Source organism: Schistocerca americana, chromosome X (genome assembly GCF_021461395.2).
Source record: "Schistocerca americana isolate TAMUIC-IGC-003095 chromosome X, iqSchAmer2.1, whole genome shotgun sequence".
NCBI lineage: Eukaryota > Metazoa > Arthropoda > Insecta > Orthoptera > Acrididae > Schistocerca > Schistocerca americana.
This window is the reverse complement of record NC_060130.1, coordinates 111670380-111686372: the sequence shown is the minus strand read 5'-3', so window position 1 is coordinate 111686372 and position 15993 is coordinate 111670380.

Genomic DNA, 15993 nt, shown 5'->3' with positions numbered 1-15993 from the left:
TTTCATGTTCCCTGATATCAAATATCTTAGGCGAAAGCAATATGTTCCATATAATGTAATTTATTTCTTACAAGCTATACACCCAATATCATTATAATTTGTCTAACATATCAGTCAATTTATTCCTTGAGGCAGTTCATAATAAGCAATTTTGTTGCCAAATGCTCTACCACAAACACGAATGGCTACTGCACTTTAACACAAAAATTCAAGTCATAATAGTTATGTCCCTTTCCACAATGCATATAACCTCTGTGCATAAAAGGCAATGTCCCAACTGACTCTCTCTCTCTCTCTCTCTCTCACACACACACACACACACACACACACACACACACACACACACACACACACACACACACACACTCATCATGGCCAAGCCCAAACCAATAACGACAAAAACTTGAAATTTTGCAGAGGATGTTGATCTTATACTATAGATATGGTTTAATAGGGCAGTTTTCGAGATTCTACTCCTAAGGGGCTGAGACAGGGGATGAAAAACTTTTGGAAAACTTGTCGCTATTAAGGTTATTTTTAAGTTACGCCTACGAAAATCGGTATTTCGTTTAACGTTCAGAAATAAAGGTATCTGTGTTTCAGCATTTTTTTTTAATTCAGCCCCTATGGGGGTGAAACAATGGGTGAAAGTTTTTTTGAAAATAAATTGTTATTAAACAACTACTAAAGCATTTTAAGGCTAGATCTAAGAATATTAGTAATTGACTTCTCAGATAGAAACAAAAAATACTTGTTCCAATGTTTTTGGAAATTCAAACCCTAAGAGAGCGTTTCATGAAATATTTCATTATGAAAGCATTTTTAAAGCTAAATCTACTTCTTCATTAGAAATAAAAGATAGGTCTTTCACTGTTTTTGGAAACTGAACACCTGTGGGGGTGGAATAAGAGATGTAAGTTTTTATAAAAATACTTAATTATGCAAGTATTTCTGAAGACTTTTTTGAAGATAAATCTATGAAAAAATGTATTGGGTTTCTCTGTTAGATACAAAACAGTATAAATTTCATAGTTTTTGGATACTCAACACCTAAAGGGGTGAAATAGGAGGTTGCAATGTTTTATGAAAAATTTCATTGCGAAAGGAATTTTAAAGCTGTATCTATGACAACAGATATTTGGCTTCGCAGTAACAAATGAAAAAATTCGTTTTTCACTGTATCTGGAAATTCAGCCCCTAAGGGAGTGGAATAGGACCGACTCATCACCACCAAGCCCAAACCACTAAGGATAAGAACTTCAAATTTGGAGATGGTCTGTATCTTATAGTGTCGCCATCGTTTAAGAAGGAATTATTTTAAATTACACTCCTAAGAAGATGAAATAAAGGATGAAAGGCTTTTTGTAAATCTGTTGCTATTATGGGAATTTGAAGCTAGAACTCCGAAATTTGGTATAAAGTTTCTCAGTCAGAAGTAAAAAGTATGTGTATCAGCATTTTTGGAAATTCAACCAGTAAGGGGGAATGAAAATTTTTAAAAAATATAACATTATATTAAATATTTTTAAAGGTAAGTCTATGAAAACTGGTATTTCATTTCTCAGTCAGATGTAAAGAAACATGTATTAGGAGATGAAGTTTCTATGGAAATACCACCACGAGAACACAAAAGGCATGATTAACAAAAACCTTGGGCTCCAGCAACCAGAACCTTTTTTTTGCCAGAAGTACATTTGGCAAAGACCAAGGTTCTATGACCTTATTTGGCGTGAAAAGTTTACAAGGTGTAACAATTTGTGAACAACACAAAAATTAGATTAAAGAAAAAATAAAAAGCTATGCCGACCATATAGACTACACGAAAGACACAGCAGGCACTAACCTAGTATTCGATATTTTCAGGTTCAGGACCTTACTTATACATTACTACTCCTTTAAAAAGTATGTTGTTAATATAAATCAACAACAATTTAACGAAGTGAATTTATTTAACATTGTTAAAGTTTGACATAAAGTACAACATCCTCTGGGAATGCACATTATGAAAAATGCGTTGGTATTGCTAAGGTTAATAAATGTCACACTACAGGCTGAAATTTGAATACAGTTATGAGACACTTTGTATTAGTGTAAGATTTAGATGGCGTTCAGACGATCTTAACGTCTTGAAAATAACACTTACCAAATACTTCACGTATTTTGGCCAAACAGATTTTAATTGGATATTGCATTTTTAAAGATCACAGTGAGTGACATCCTATCCTGTACGCAGAGACTCAACTTGGGTTCGGTCATCGCGACAGCGGTGAACTACAACCTCACGCGAAACCATCATTGATAGCGGCGGCCGCCGGGCACCACATGAACACAGGTCCAATCAGCAACAGTTTAACGCTGGCTGACTTGAAATCCCTTCAACCTGAGTTAAACTGGTTTGGTAACTCGAGTTCACCAATCTCTAGCTGTAGGTTTGTCCATAAAGTGCTCTGTAGATTTCGAATGTCATTTTGTCACTAGTACAGACAGATTCTCTTCATAGGTGCAGCGGATTTGGCACAGACGTTTCGTAAATATCATTTCTCGTCAAACCAGTTTATTCCAGATGCCAAATATGAATTTGGCATCTGGAATAAACTGGTTTGACGAGAAATGAAGGAAAAAAAGAAGTTGAAACTTTAAAGAGCTTCTTTGCGACAATTGTCACAACTCAGAAGCACCCAGTTTTTGGTATCTTGGTCAGACCCGAAATTTTTCGGTGTTACTTGTCACTTAATCATATTACCAAGACTGACGTAGTAAACGTTTGCTGTGGTAGTATTGGAAAACGTTTTGATGACAAGCCATTGCCTTTGAAATTGCCTGAATAACTGCCTAATTTGCCACGTGATAGTGATTATAGCACCTGCTTCATTGATTTTTTCAAGTTTTTGTGGATTTATTTTCCTCTTTCTTGTAGGCTAACACACTGTTTTAATTACTGGTAACACTTTGAGATACATCAGGGGTGGGCAGAACTGCCCGCATGGTTGCCCGCGGGCACCGTGAGCCTCGAGGGCAACGCTGAGCAGCTGTGAGGGCACGTAGTGCTGGTAGCAGAAATGTGTGATGTGGCTGGCCACTTGGGTATGCACGGGGGGCAACCATACCGCTGTGAGAGCGCTTTGCACACACCACTGAGTACGGACAAGCCAACGTACGTAGTGCAGGTGGAACACACATACACCCGAGGTCGTTTCACTCGTATGTGGTGTCCATGAACTCGCCACCGGTACATGGTTATTGGGAGGCCAGTCACATATGGCACAACATACGTGTGTAGGAGGTAAGTGTAAAATGTACTTACCCAAAGTGTGTGTATCTTGTGCCATGCAACAGTTGGCCATGTATGTATGAAACACAGTTTCGAACCATTGTAACACGTTCTGCTTTCATGGCCACAAATAGGATACAGATGTAAAGGATTAAGAAACAAACACATTAGCACTGTAAATTTTACGTTATATTTACACAGACGTGTGTAATTCAGTGGAGGAATACTACGAATAGGACATAGGCATTAATTTACATCATCCTGGATGTTTGTGCAATGGTTTTGAACTAGCATCTCGATATCTGGCTTAAAAATTACTGGTCATTAGGCGCACTGCACCAGTTAGATGAACATCAGTAAGACTACTCCTAAGCTTGGATTTTGTCGGTTTCATTATGGAGAAAACACTTTCGCAGAAGTATGTTGTTCCAGAAAATTATACACATGAGCAGCTATTTTAAATAACAATGGAAACTGTTCACATGGGAAATACGAGATTATATGTAGAAGCTTTCCAAGGTTTCTACAGTGCGAAACTTCTCGCTCAGCACAGGATTGCGTTGAAATAAAATGTCGTGTGGCTAGGGCCTCCCGTCGGGTAGACCGTTCGCCTTGTGCAGCTCTTTCAAGTTGACGCCACTTCGGCGACCTGCGCGTCAATGGGGATGAAATGATGATGGTTAGGACAACACAACACCCAGTCCCTGAGTGGAGAAAACCTCCAACCCTGCCGGGAATCGAACCCGGGACCTTAGGATTGAGGAGGAGGAGGATATTAGTGTTTAACGTCCCGTCGACAACGAGGTCATTAGAGACGGAGCGCAAGCTCGGGTGAGGGAAGGATGGGGAAGGAAATCGGCCGTGCCCTTTCAAAGGAACCATCCCGGCATTTGCCTGAAGCGATTTAGGGAAATCACGGAAAACCTAAATCAGGATGGCCGGAGACGGGATTGAACCGTCGTCCTCCCGAATGCGAGTCCAGTGTGTTAACCACTGCGCCACCTCGCTCGGTATTAAGATTGACATTCCGTCACGCTGACCATTCAGCTACCGGGGTCGGACAGGATTGCGTTGAAAGTCAATGAGTTCCAATTGAATCTGAGAAGGCACATTTTCAACGTTAACTGCAAAAGGCTGAAATCGTATTCCAGTCGATTTAGGTCATCAAATCTACTATCAAAAATGTCTTCGAGAGACTGTAGTACCGTCACAAACCCATCAAAATGTTCTTTGAACCTCTCCCGTTACAATTGTTTTCACTAACAACTAGTGCAAGGCTCGGGAAGTGTACACACGACATTTCTGACTGTTGCTTTGCCCACAAAAGCAGTTTTCTCTTGAAACCCAAAATAGTGTCAAACACTTCGCTAATTACCTTATTTATACCTTGCAAAGCTACATTCAAGCTATTCAGATGCTTGGGTACGTCAGTTAAAAACGCAAGGTCTAAAATCCACTGTGGGTCGTCCAATTCTTTCACTAGTTTTCCTTTTGCATCCATGAAGAATGCTATATCTTTACGTAAATTTAAAAAAAAAATCCTTCTAAAACAACACCTTGACTCAACCAGCGTAATTCACAAAAATATGGAACATCGCCATATTCACACTCGAGATCTTCCAGGAACGATATGCATTGTCTGTGTCCCAAACCGTGCGATCTTAGAATGTTAACTGTATTTATAACCACGTCAATAAAGCCAACTACTTTGGCACATTTTGCTAGCAAATGAACATGGTGGAGAACGTAATGTATTGTTAACAGTTCCTGCTGGACACCGAGGGCTTTCAACTTTTTTCATATCAAAGCAACGATATCTGACTTATGACCAATCATTACAGGATCTGTTTCAATCGATGAAAGTTTTTCCCAACATAGCTCGTATTTCTCTATTATATGTTCTAAGCATGCCATTCTTGTGTAACGCATTGGCACTAAATTGAGGAGTTCTTCAATCACATTATACTGAGTATCAGCTTCTCACAAAAAGACTGCAAGTCGAGCATCAACATATACATTATTACTTTCATCCAACGCTAATGGAAAGAAATATTTTATTCTGTTTCGCAACTGAGCATCCACATCATGTGCCATTTATTCAATGCGCCTGCAAACCATTGTCCACGAAAGCGGAACGGTTTCAAAAACAGGACACTTGCTGGCCTCAAAATTGTTATAGCAGCGACAATACATTCTTTCACTAACTCTCCATTGCCGAAGAGACATGCTGTTTCTGCTATTTTAAGAGCTACATGATAGCTTACCGTCATCGCTGGATCGTTGTGGATGATGAGGTTTTCGTCCTGTAAATACATACAGGAGAAGGTAAAAGTGAAGAAAAACGCACGTAATACATTATTAATAACAGTAATAATGTTACTCAATGTCATAATCATCTGTATATATTATATGTACGTCTTTCTCGTTTTTCTGCTTCACTTCGATAAGTTCGGCTTTTCTTTCTTCATTATTCAAACCAGCTATATCCTTCTCATGAAGCAGTTGATAATGTCGCTTCACATTGTACTTCTTCCGTGAACACAATGTTGCATTGCAATTTAAACACTGAGTTCCGCTTTGTGTTCTAACAAAAAAGTACTCTTCTTCCCACTGTGGATTAACAAGTATAGGTTCAAAGAACTTTCATTTCAACGATTTTAACTCCTCCTCAGCCATTTTCCACCCACTAGTTCTGTTTTATCACAAACACCGAATGCGATGCCTACACAGTCCACAGAAATGACGGGAAGTAAACGGATCGAGTAGCTCTGCGCGGTGCAGTGACGTGCGTGGCTAGGCACGTAGATGGCGGGGGTACTGCTGGCTGGCGGAGTGGGGGAGAGATGTGGGCAGACCTTGCAGGCATCGAAACGGCATTTGCCCAGCCCTGACGTATACAGGGTGGTCCATTGATAGTGACCGGGCCAAATATCTCGCGAAATAAGGATCAAACGAAAATAAAATTACAAAGAACGAAACTCGTCTAGCTTGAAGGGGGAATATGGCTCACAATTTTAGACGAACAGTTGGTAACAGGTAGGTTTTTTAAATTAAAATACAGAGCATAGGTATGTTTGAACATTTCATTTCGGTTGTTCCAGTGTGATACATGGGCCTTTGTGAACTTATCATTTCTGAGAACGCATGCTGTTACAGCGTGATTACCTGTAAATACCAGTTTGATGCAATAAATGCTCAAAATGATGTCCGTCAACCTCAATGCATTTGGCAATACGTCTAACGACGTTCCTCTCAACTGTGAGTAGATCGCCTTCCGAAATGTTCGCACATGCATTGACAATGCGCTGATGCATGTTTTCAGGCGTTGTCAGTGAATCACGATAGAAAATATCCTTCGACTTTCCCCACAGAAAAAAATTCGGAGACGTCAGATCCGGTGAACGTGCTTCGACGACCAAACCACCTGTCATGAAATACGCTATTCAATACCGCTTCAATCACACGCGAGCTATGTGCCGGACATGCATCGTGTTGGAAGTACATCGCCATTCTGTCATGCAGTGAAACATCTTGTAGTAACGTCGGTAGAACATTACGTAGGAAATCAGCATACATTGCACCATTTAGATTGGCATCGATAAAATAGGAGCCAATTATCCTTCCTACCATAATGCCTCACCATACATTAACCCGCCAAGGTCACTGATATTCCACTTGTCACAGCCATCGTGGACTTTCTATTGCCCAATAGTGCATATTATGCCGGTTTACGTTACCGCTGCTGGTGAATGACGCTTCGTCGCTAAATAGAACGTGTGCAAAATATCTGTGACTGTCCCGTAACTTCTCTTGTGCCCAGTAGCAGAACTGTCGCCATGCAATTCCTGGTGCATAGAAATATGGTACGGGTGCAATCGATGTTGATGTACCAATCTCAACAACGACGTTTTTGAGATTCCCGATTGTCTCACAATTTGTTTGCGACTGATGTGCGGATTAGTCGCGACAGCAGTTAAAACACCTACTTGGGCATCATCATTTGTTGCAGGTCGTGGTTGACGTTTCACATATGGCTGAACACTTCCTGTTTCCTTAAATAACGTAACTATTCGGCGAACGGTCCGGACTCTTGGATGATGTCGTCCAGAATACCAAGCAGCATACATAGCACACGCCCGTTGGGCATTTTGATCACAATAGCCACACATCAACACGATATCGACCTTTTCCGCGATTGGTAAACGCTCCACTTTAACACGGGTTATGTATCACGAAGCAAATACCGTCCGCACTGCCGGAATGTTACGTGATACCACAAACTTATACGTTTGTGACTATTACAGCGCCATCCATTACAAAGCGAAAAAAGGGGTCCAACTAAAACATTCATACTTCTTTACGTACTACACGAATATGTAATAAAAATGGTGGTTCCTATTTTTAAAAAACGCAGTTGATAACCGTTTGACCTATGGCAGCACCATCTAGCGGGCCAATCATAGCGCCATCTGGTTTCCCCCACAGTCTAACATAACAGTCGTGACACTTCGCCTCGATCTTGTTGCCTACAGCGCCAGCAGCGCCGCAAGCGGCCAGTAACTTAAATTGAGTTCCGCGCGATCGTGAAAGCGAATAGTGGTTGTTTATTTTGATTTCTGCAATGGTTTTTACAAGCGGGAGCTTTTATAGCGTAATAAATTGCAGCAACAACAGGAAGAAGACACCACAGCTGTCTTTTTTTTAGGGTTCCTAAGGATCCTGAGAGGTATATACCATCATGTTACTAAACTGTATCGTCAGGATTCACTTGCAAACCACATGTGTATTAATGATTAATGTTTCGTTTTAGGAGCAGAAAATGGCTAGTTAATAGCAGACGAGAAGACCTTATGAAAAATTACCCAGTTTACCTGTATAATAATACTAGGTTTTGTTTGCTACATTTCGAACAAAACCAGTTCATGAACGTAGACAATAATAAACTCGTGTGGAATGCAGTACCCACACATATTCCACATAAGCCACATCAACTGACGATGAAGAAGATACTGCCACAAAGATTCGACAATCCATCTAAAGCTGTAAAACAGTCCTATGACTCAGAAGCAGCCAGTTCAACTCTCCATGTGTCAGTGCTAGATTCGTGTGAATCGTCAACACAGACCTGCTTTGACGATGAAATGGTTAGATTATGTGCAGTTATTCGTGTCTTACAAAAGTGTAATGTTTCATTCACTTCAGTTGTTAGTCAATTTTTCTTGCTTCCTTCGCGTGATGACATTTTGTTAGCACCTTGTTCACTGACAACTTGTTTGAAAATTATTCAAATATTTGGTTTTGCGTGAAATTTAATCAGCTCATTATAATGTTTTCATCACATTTCTCCCACTATTTGGCAGTTGCTTGTCCCACATAGAACAATATAAAGATGAAAGTCGTACTTGTGGCAACAGGCGACTACAATGACAAACACAGTAGGCCTACAGAACGATAAATGAGCTGTCGTTCGCTTTTGCATGTAGGAGTACGTGTCTGTGCTTCTTAGTGTGGATCTGTGTGTTTATATTCTTTTGATATCAACGTGGTAAGCTGCAGTTCTATCTAACGTCATAAGTGTTTCTTCACGAATGTGTTGTAGCTTTCCCCTCGATTAACGGTTTTTGTCCTTACCTGCGCTTATTTTAGAATCATTTTTAGAAACATATATGCCTTCTCATACTACACAAACCCTTGGAGGCAAGAAAATAACTCAAATATTTCGTAAATTACGTAGGAAATGGATGAAAAACAAACATTATGCTTCCGACGCGTCTGACGTTCAGCTTACTCGCCGCTTGGAGCGCTAGTGTCGCTCCATCTGTCAAACGGTAACACTTTTTACAGCAGTGAGTGTCGCGACTGTTATGTTAGTCTGTGGTTTCCCCCTTCAAGCTAGACGAGTTTCGTTCTTTGTAATTTTTTCGTTTGATGCTTATTTCGTGAGATATTTGGCCCGGTCACTATCAATGGACCACCCTGTATATTTAAAACATTTGCCTCACACTACTTTACAGACTAAGTAAGAAGTGAATAAAAAATCCGATCACTGGTTAAATGCACTACAATGGCACATGTGGCCTACATATTACAAAGGTATATGACACGTTGCACTCTCCTCTCACCGCTACACGAGGCCCCCCCCCCCCCCCACACAGTGTACTGCATGAACTAATATCGTTACTCCTGTAACATTCATTTTAACTATTCAGTGTCAGACCATTTAACAGCATCAAGGGAAGTGAGTGACAGAAATAGATGGCATCTTATGTAACAATATTTTGTATTTGTTAATCAAATGGTAAAGACAACAAACTGAAAGTAAAATTCAACAAAGCATCTGGTTTTGTGCTTTGGTTACACAATGCGTGTGTGTGTACGTGTGTGCGTGTGTGTGTGAGCGCGCGCACACACATGTGTGTGGTTCGTTTTTTGTGTGAGTTTGGTTCCTGTATTATGATTCACATTCAATCTGTTTATTTCTTACAAACTAACTTCCCAAGCAGAATATGCAATTCAGGTGTAAAGATAACAAGTGTTGTGATAAAAGTAACATCCTATCCGACCAAGAGTGGAATATTTCAAGAACATCTTGCTTTCAAATAAAATGAGAAACTGTTTCTTCATTTTACACAATACAACATGGGAAGTATATTTCAGTTTAAAACAAAGTGGTTACAAATTACACAGATATGAGCTATCATAAATGTATGAAAGGAAAGGTGCCTAACTTCTACATCTTTTCTGGGTTCACAGCTGTTAAAAGAATGCCCATTTTGCAAGCTGTGGATTTAAGTAGCTCTTTATGTGTATCACTAACAAGAAGTGACACACATCTTGCACAGAAAATAACAGATTTAAAATATTTCTTCGTAATGCAACCAGACTAGTACAGCACGTCAGAGTATTCATATAACACAAACTTTTTCAACAACAATAGGTCACACTGCTATCACCAATAAACAAATGGTGAAAACACAACAAATATGTGTAATATTAGAAGTTTCGAACTCCGCAGAAATCGTAAACACACGGCTGTATCCTATGATCACATGACACTCCCAGGTTGATGTTGACAACATGCACAGAATGCTATGCCCACTCCAGAGATATTTTTACTCTATGGCAGAAACATAGTAGTTGTCATACTGTCTCATAGGCATGATGCATTCTTCTGTAAACACAGAAGTTCAGAAAACAAGCTTTAAAATGAGAATCTGCACCGAAACCTCTCCACTAACCATGGAATGCATTTAAACTATGAGGGGAAAGGTTTGTTTGTGATTGTGCCAATTTAATAATTAATTAAAGATTTAAGGAATAGAACAATCTCTCAGCTTCCTCTATGTCCTGCTGACAACAGTGATTAAAGTAAAATGAACAATAAAGAAGAACGAATAGACTAATTTAAACTAAAGGTATTTGGTGCTGTAAATGTGACTCTCAACTATCGAGTCATGAAAACACCATATCCAAAAATTTATCACCATAATGTACAATCCCTGTGTACTGTTAACTGATGAACTAAAAGATATCTCATCATTTCGCATTACTGAACACTGTCTTAAACCAAAATACGAAAATAAATAAATTCATTTTGTCTCTGTACTACAGCAGGAAAAACTGCAAGCAGGATGTGTTGGCAATTTACACAAGGAAATACAGATTTTACTACCGTGACTGACTAAGTAGAAGAAATGTCTAAAAGGATTATGAAATTTCAGTTATAAAAACTATTCAGTTCAACCTGAATATTGCTACAGTTTAACAATGAACATAGGGAAATTTTGAACTTTCCTTAAACGAAATGGAGTCATTGCCTAATAAAGTAAATAAAGTGGATTGTGAGTCAGTAATCTGTAGTGGGTTCAGTAATGATTTCCACACAAATAATAGAAGCAGATAGGCCCTTTTCGACCTTTTGCAACGTCCAATAATTTAATGGGGTTGGGTTGTTTGGGGAAGGAGACCAGACAGCGAGGTCATCGGTGTCATCGGATTAGGGAAGGATGGGGAAGGAAGTCGGCCGTGCCCTTTCAGAGGAACCATCCTGGCATTTGCCTGGAGTGATTTAGGGAAATCACGGAAAACCTAAATCAGGATGGCCAGATGCGGGATTGAACTGTCGTCCTCCCGAATGCGAGTCCAGTGTCTAACCACTGCGCCACCTCGCTTGGTCTCCTATAATTTAATGGTTGAAGTAAAAGCTGCTGTCCAATTAACAAAAACTTCTGAAACAGTTTTAGATCAGTTTCTAGTCAAGAAAATTTTACACAACACTTCACTAAAAATTTTCAATCCAGGTTTTATTGTATGCCTTGATCAAATACTAAGCTTAAAAATGAAAGGGAGTATTATTAACAACATGTTTTTAAGCACCACATGTAGAAGGTATGATCAGGATATTGTAAACTACTTGAACAACTTGTTACAGACAGAAAAATGGCCACAAGTTTACAAAATTAATGATATATGAAAAATTCAACACCTTCATTAATATGTTAACCTATTTCTTTCAAATTGCATTCCCACTGAAAACTGTAACCATAAGGAGGGAATTCCAGAACAAGCAGCTGGATCACAGGGAAAATAAGGGTTACATGCCAGAAGAAAAGACTACTTTATGGAATATGTAATTCAAAAAATTCTTTGCTTGAAATACACATATATTATAAAAAAATACCAAGAAAAGTAATAAGAGAAACAAACATAATGCATGATGATAAATACATTTATAATTCATCTAACAAAGCGAGTCCTATGTGGAGTGTTGTAAAAAAAGAATCTGGTGCACACAGACCATCCTGCAAAAATATGACTCTGTCACAAAAAAAAAAATAAAAAAGTAATAAATCCCTTAAAAGTAACCAACAGATTTAACAATTTTTTCATAGGTGTTGCTGATAATATAATACAATCAAGCCAATGAATATAAAATAAGTGCCTGTAGAGGTTCAGAGTACATTTGCTCTGCCTCACAAGATGAACAAGCTAATGAAATAAAAGGACTAAGAAATTTCTACTCTGCAGGCAATGGTGGTGCCCCTGATACAATCTTAAAGTAGAGTTCATCAAACCTAATTGAGATACTTACGCACTTACGTGACTGCTCATTTCAGCACACAAATATCCACCTAAAAATTGTATCTGAACACTTACCAGACCATAAAAAAATTAAATATGGTATACTGTAACGATCAGTAATGTGAGACCTTCTGTTCCTTCTGTATATAAATGATCTCAACTTAAATGTGGATGCACGTAAAACAATCACATTTGCAGAGTATACCACAATTCTGCTAAAAGAAGACAGTGATGGACAATTACAGCAATCAGTAAACACTGTCACAAAAGAACTTGGCAACTGAGCACAGAATAATCAGCTTGTAACAAATATTAAAAACCATGAACGAAGACTCCACAATGCTCCAAACAAAGGCATGTTTATCCCATTAGTCTCTACCAATGATGAAGAAGTTGGTATGAGTACTGAAACCAAATTATTATGGCTTTGGCTGCAGAGCAATGTAAAACGGAACAAGCATACTGAATACCTTAATGCAGAACTGAGAAAGACGTCTTATTATCATTCCCCACTAAAATCACACTGTAGTGAGAAAACATATGCATATCATGCCTACTTCCATTCTGGGGAAACTCTAAAACACCTAATAGTACTTTCAAACTACAAAAATGGCTAGTAGAATCTTGTTTGGGTGCAAACCTAGAGAGTCTTGCAACCTGTTTAACGTATCTGTTATTCTTCCATTACCATGAGTGCACATTATGGAAGCCCTTATATTCTTTAAAACAAATATGTAAGGACGAGACTGCAAAAAAAAACTATGATATACATGATCATTTTACCAGAAAAAGAAAAATTTACATAGAGCCCAAATCAACACATTTCTGTGCCAAAAAGATACTTTCCACATGGGTGTTAATCTTTACAACAAACGTCCTCAAAACATAAAACCTATTATTGAGGTCAAAACCTTTGGAAGAGCTCTAAAGTCGTGTTTACAGCTTCACTGCATTTAGCCCTTTGAAGAATATTTAAATTTATAATATGTGTATAAAGTATATTATTATAACCGTAATTAAGTATACCTAGAAATCACTTTCAGAAGTGAACTTATGATATGACTTGTCCACCGTCTTATGCAAAAGATGCTTTTGCAGACAACAAGAGCAATAAATACAATACAACAGCAACATGTTTAGAATATTTTGCTTACATCGCTCTGTATTTAGTAGCTCTGTGAAATACGTTCCCAACTTCTAATGTCAACTGCTGAGCACATTAGAGATGTATTGTGGTGTTTCACACGCTTGAGCGGACACTGATAATAATGGACAGTATGGCCAAAGCAGCCATCCAAAACTATGGCTGAACAAGGACGAACTGGCAACACAGGAGCAATGGTATGCAGATGCAAGTGACGCTGTGCCTCTAGTTAACCATCATGAAGACAACTAGGCCTTCAACATGGATGACGACGCCACAAATTGTGAGATGAGAAGGAAACATTTACTTGATGAGACAGTTGGAAATAAAGACAGTTAACACGCAAAAACAACGAAATTGCTGAGTAAAACAGACGAAGTGTCTCCATAAGTGCTGCATCACGATAACTTGGGAATTCTGTATGGAACCAGAGTTATATTGCTTTGTATAATAAAAAATCTGCCAAAACCGATGGAAAAACATTCTCAGTACATCCTGTGGCCAATAGTGCTGACTGAGTTAGAATGATAGACATAGAATCTGTGTATATGATATCCAACATTAATGGATCAATTCAACAGATCCTTTTTATATATACATAGAGGGAAAGGCCCGAAATGTTGGCAACATGCACCCAACAGCATTGGAAAAAATAGTTTTTCAAGAATAACCAGACTACCAAAGGAACATAAGAACATCAGACCTGTAGGGATAAACAGAATTAGAATAGGCATAAATTTCACAGAAGCTGCAAACAATTTAGTAGAATCGTCTCTGTTTCATAGCAAACGGTTATTAGCCTACATTCTACCTCACAGATTGACCTGGCCTGGTGTGATTCATAGTGTTGATTTGAACATTATGGGTGAAAAATTATTTCAAGCCATAGAAGCACCAACAAAAGTTCTCAGCATCAGAAGGATGACTAAGCGTGTTTTAAATGGAAATTCTTTGTCATCTTTCTCACACAAAACCTTTGTTTGACTTCTGATTCCCAAAACTTACCAGAATAAGTAAGTGTGTATGGCATGAGGTGTCAAGTCTGACCATTTGTAGCAACGCTGAGACAATGTTTCAATTGCCTAAGATTTAACCATATTAGTAGTCAGTGACTTTCTCAGAAATGCTGTAAAAATTTTGGTGATAATCATTCAGTAGATGAGTGCTCAAACCCAAATCCCATATTGTAAAATGGAGTTACTTTGAACAATGGTGTAACATTGAACAGTTTTCCAGAAAGTTATATACAATATTATAAATACTATTGAAATAATGTTGGAAGGTAAATTTCTGTTTGCATTATTTAGAATATTTATGTTGGTACCAGTATCTGTGTCTGTTAGCATTTGTATATGCTTTGGTTGAAATTTGAAATAGCGCCAACTCTTGGCTAATTTTTTTCACACGTGACCACTTTTATATGCACACATTGGTATCATATTGGTATCATAGCCTTTAATAAGTTCTTTAGATGTAGAATGTATGAGTTTTGCATTGAATTTGTGTATCTTAAGGTTATGTCAGGAAATATTTACTAGGGAAATTTCTAACCTCAAATGAGGTAACACTGAACACTGTTCAAAGTTATCCCACAATTTAAATCATCTACCACTCATAATTCTTTCCATTTTGTATGAAGTTAATTGTTACTTTATACTAAAATTAGTGTGTGTAGGTGTAACATGGAGGGGGTTTTTATATTTCAGTTTTAAAATTCCTGGTACATACATCTGTAAAGCTTATTCCCCTCCATACAAGAGGTACTCTATGCAGATCTTGGAGTAAGCTGTGAATGCAGTAAAATGACTATGCGAGCAGCTAGCAGATATTTTTTCATTCCCATAGGAGTTCCCAGGAATAAATTGAGAAACAAACACACCAACAATATTGGGTAGCAATTGCCATTTTCTGATGGGAAGAATAGTAGCTTTGTTGATCATCTTTTAACTGTATCTGACTGAGGATTTCCATTCGACCTGTTAGACTTCCAAATGAGGGCAAAGGCCAATTTGACAGCCAGGGACGTAAGTTAACTACATTTAAAAATAATGTGCCAGGTACAGATCAAGGGTGTGTATTCAATGTGTTCTAGGCATGTGCCACACATCCTGCAAAAATTAGTTCATTTAATAAATACAGTACTTCAATTTTGAAATCTTCGGAAAATAGTTATTGGAGAGACACAGAACAGCAATGTATTCTCCTCTTTTGCAGGACGAGAGAACAACTAACTGCGACCTGTGGCACTCTGTGCGCTGTGGGGCGACAGCACTCTTGTGAGTAGACTGGGCATTAAACCGGAACAGCGGAAATGTCGTGAACAGTGGAAACATTGCCCGCCAGCGGGTAAGCTGAGACTTATGGAGGGGGAAGCGTTCTGTGGCGAGGCCACATACGTCATTCAGAAAATGTGGGTAGGAGGGGAGAGATGGAGCGATGCGTGAGCATGCAGTTTTCGGCAGAGGGTGCAACTTGATGTCACTGAAAGTGTGAGATG